Source organism: Lynx rufus, unplaced genomic scaffold, assembly GCF_022079265.1.
Source record: "Lynx rufus isolate CCGP_SWC_20201006 ecotype Redwood Valley unplaced genomic scaffold, mLynRuf1.p SCAF_18, whole genome shotgun sequence".
NCBI lineage: Eukaryota > Metazoa > Chordata > Mammalia > Carnivora > Felidae > Lynx > Lynx rufus.
In genome coordinates, this window is record NW_025814832.1 from 4,584,751 (window position 1) to 4,589,153 (window position 4,403).

Here is a 4,403-nt window from a genome sequence, read left to right on the forward strand (position 1 = left end):
ACGTTTATTTATTTTTGGGACAGAGAGATACAGAGCATGAACGGGGGAGGGGCAGAGAGAGAGGGAGACACAGAATCGGAAACAGGCTCCAGGCTCCGAGCCATCAGCCCAGAGCCTGACGCGGGGCTCGAACTCACGGACCGCGAGATCGTGACCTGGCTGAAGTCGGACGCTTAACCGACTGCGCCACCCAGGCACCCCTATACTACTGCTTTTAGTTGACAGCATTTGCCTATCTATTGTTTTAACATTACTAATGACTTTTGTCACATTAAAAGTCTGAATTTTAATGTTTTTTTTTTAACAATTTTTTTTAAAGTAGGCTCCACATCCAATGTGGGGCTTGAACTCACGACCCTGAGATCAAGAGTGAAATGCTCTATGGACTGAGCCAGGTGCCCCAAAAGTCTGAATTTTAAACAGCTTCTTGGACTGGTGGCTTATTGCTATTAGCTTGTTCAACTTCAGCATCTGTCTCATCTGAAGCAGCTTTTTCAGAACTACCACCTTCATCATGAAGCCCCATGAGTTTTCCCAGTACAACTTTAGGGTTTTCAACATTTTCACTTTTCTAACAAATGTATCATGAAGTGGAAAAAACAATTGGGAAGTTTTTTCTATGTCTTTCCCAATGCTGTCTGGAATCAATATTTTTTTCAAGTTTATTTATTTATTTTGAGAGAGAGAAACGGACCATACAAGAGGATGAGGGGCAGAGAGAGAGAGGGGGAGAGAGAGAGAACCCCAAGCAGGCTCCTGGCTGTCAGCGCAGAGCCCGGTGTGGGGCTCGAACTCACCAACTGCAAGATCATGACCTGAGCCGAAGTCAAGAGCTGGACACTTAACTGACTAAGCCACCCAGTGCCCCTAGAATCAGTTTATTAACCACTTCTTTCAAGTCATTTGTCTGCACCTCTCAGGTCATGACTTTCATCACCTTCTTCTGGATTTGGCAAACCTATTGGTGCTTAGCGGGAGAGGTCTTCCAAATCTGATTATTGAGTTTTTAAGTAAAACCACCAACTGAATAGACAGAGAAAATAACCATCGATAGTCTTGACATCAACCTGAGCTTCAGTTATGGTCTGCCATTTTTTGACCACGGAGCACATTTGGCACTGGTAAAATCCATGCCATGGAAGTAAGGCAGTTTCTGCCCTGAACATCCTAGTAATTAGCTTGGATTTTCTAAATGCAACTTCATCATTCTGCAGATCAGCAAGGCTTCCTTCAAAAACTCGACCCCTGGGGCGCCTGGGTGGCGCAGTCGGTTGGGCGTCCGACTTCAGCCAGGTCACGATCTCGCGGTCCGTGAGTTCGAGCCCCGCGTCGGGCTCTGGGCTGATGGCTCAGAGCCTGGAGCCTGTTTCCGATTCTGTGTCTCCCTCTCTCTCTGCCCCTCCCCCATTCATGCTCTGTCTCTCTCTGTCCCAAAAATAAATAAACGTTGAAAAAAAAATTAAAAAAAAAAAACTCGACCCTTGAGGCCATGAAATGCAATTTTCATTCCTTGAGTTCTCAAGACCAGTGTTTTTTATTTCTTATATTGAACACAGCTGGTGCTTTCACATCATACCAATATTTCTAGAAAATGGATTAGCCACTTTCTTCTTGGCAACCTTTTTGCTGCCTTTCTTAAAGTGCTTATTCTTGCCTACTGCCATGGTGTTGCTCAGAGAGCCAACAGGGCTATTTGCCTATCCTTTCAAAAATTGGGGAAAACACTCTATTCTTGGTTAACTTGCTAACTGAATTCTCTGAAACTCAGTTTCTTTAACGAAATATATCTGAGAGTTTACCTTTATGTATCGAATATTTAATAATTTAGTATCAGTAACATTTAATATTTAGTACCACTTACTAATATTATAAACACTATACTCAACAACTTTGTTTATATTATCTTACTTAAAGTTCACTACATTTTGTGAGTTAGGCATTAATATTACTTCCATTTTTCAGCTGAGTAAACTAAGGTTTAAAGAGGTTAAATAATTTGCCCAAACAAGGTCACTAATCTAAGCAGTTTCAGAATAGGGATCCTATCTCATTTCTGACTACAAAACTTATACCACTCTGCTATAGCTTCTCCCTCAAACTTTTCTCATAATACTCTTCATAAAAGCAAACTGTCATTTTTGAAAACTTTCATATTTGGAAAAGTTGTCATATTCCAGTTATTAAAAGACTAACCTAATTTACCCATACCTCTGTTCAATTCCTTTGAAAGTTTTTTGAAGTTAGTGTCTCTAGGCAAAAATATTAAGATCTAAAGGAAATATACATGAATAAAATTCTTTCCCTGCTGAAATAAAACAGTGGATGTTACCAGTGATTTGCCCCATTTTGAAACTGGAACTATCATCAGAGAGCCAATTTCCATTTATATAAAATGACATAATATTGTTTCTGATTATAATTTCTGTAAAGTTATAATCAATTGTTACAGTTGAAAACTTAACTTTTATCAGCTAAATTTCCTGCCGTTGTATAGTTTTATTATAATGAAATAAAGGGATAATCTGGGAAGAAAGTGCAGAGTTATGATCATGACATGTTAGAGTGGGAAGAAATTTGGAGGTCTCTTTACCCATTCTCCATAATTTAGACAGGAAAAAACTGAGGTCCAGAGACTTAAATATTTCTGTATCTCTTAAAGTTGTCATAGCACACAAAATGTAAGATTAAAGGTATGTAAAAAGTGGTTTCCATTTGACAATTAAGACAGGCTTGCAAATATATTTAACCAAGATGCAAAACTGTGTTAATAAGAGAAATGGATTGAAAACACAAAACAAGTGGCACCTGGCTGGCTCAGTCAGAGGAGCATGTGGCCCTTCATCTTGGGGATCATGAGTTCGAGCCCCACTTTGGGTGCAGATATTAGTTAAATATATAAATAAATAAACTTTAAAAAAAAAACAGAATGAGGGGTGCCTGGGTGGTTCAATGGGTTAAGTGTCTGACTCTTGATTTTGGCTCAGGTCTTGATCTCACCATGTGTGAGATGGAGCTCCACATTAGGCTCCATGCTGACAGTGTGGAGCCCGCTTGGGATTCTTTCTCTCTCTCCTTCACTCTCTGCCCACCTCTCCCCCCTTCCCCCCCGGCCTGTAGCTTGCTCTTTCATGCTCTCTGTCTCAAAATAAATAAACATTTAAACAAAGCAAAATGAAACGAAACAAAGCAAACAACACCCAAATAACAAAAAGCATAATTCCTGGTACCTCAAAAGTGCCTAATTGGGGGCACCTGGGTGGCTCAGTTGGTTAAGCATCTGACTGTCAATTTTGGCTCAGGTCGTGATCTGACAGTTCATGAGACTGAGCACCACATCAGGTTCTGTGCTGACAGTGTGGAGACTGCTTGGGATTCTCTCTCTCCCGCTCCCCCCACCTCTCAAAATAAACAAACTTTAAAAAAAAGTGCCTAATAAATATTTGCGAATGAACAAATGAATAAAAGGCTTTTTGCTTTCATTTTTCAAGTTCTCTGATAGTCCTTGAATTCATATTTTATATGCAATAATAATGTGTACATATAATTTGTTACTTTGCTTTTTGCACTTGAGTTATACTGCCAACATTTCTCCATATTGTTATAAAATATGACTATAATCTTTCAAAATACCTCTGAAGTTACAACACTTCTGAGTCAGATTCCCAAATGACTGTTAACCTGGGTACTCCTGGGTTTGGGGAGCCCTTCCTCATTAAGGAATAAAATACAAAAATATATTGCTTTAACAAATTTTACAAAATAATGAAAAACTATCTAGCTCTTTCAAAAGGCCATTTCTAGGGCCCCCTCCAGGGCCTTAGATGGGCCTGTGCATTGAAGGGCTGTGAATCTTCATTAGCTTTGCAGTATGGATCTGCCTCTGTTAACCAGATACCATCTTCGTGGTGGTTATGATATAACTTGAATGTTTTTCAGAGATGTACTAAAATTTTAGAAATGTACATCACACTTTGATAGGGTTAGATATTCTTTCTATCCAGCCAACCTGGAAGCTATTTCAGTCCCTGCTATAAATTTGGTAGCTTTTAATTATAAGCAAGTCTCTTAATGTCTTCAGGCCTCAAACTCCTCATCTGTAGAATGGGCTTAATATCTACCTTAAGACTTACAATGAACACCAAGATAAATACTTGGTACAGTTCCTGGCACATAGTAAATGCTCAATAAATATTAGCAACTGTGATTATAGCAATAGTTAAAACATTAACCTACCACACATAGGAACCTCCTATCTCCTTACAACTTCCCACATTGACTGTAGGTACAATATACTGTAAAATGAATTTCAAAGGATGGTGCAGATTCAATTTTTTATTACTTTAATTTTTAAAAATAATGTTATTATGCAGGGTGCCTAGGTGGCTCAGTTGGTTAAGCATCCA

At 39.1% G+C, this 4,403-nt stretch overlaps 1 pseudogene; it reads right to left on the reverse strand.

The window, feature by feature from the left end:
• Window positions 1–414: 414 nt before the first annotated feature.
• Window positions 415–1,747, reverse strand: LOC124513468 (40S ribosomal protein S3a-like; annotated as a pseudogene).
• Between the last annotated feature and the right edge of the window lie 2,656 nt (window positions 1,748–4,403).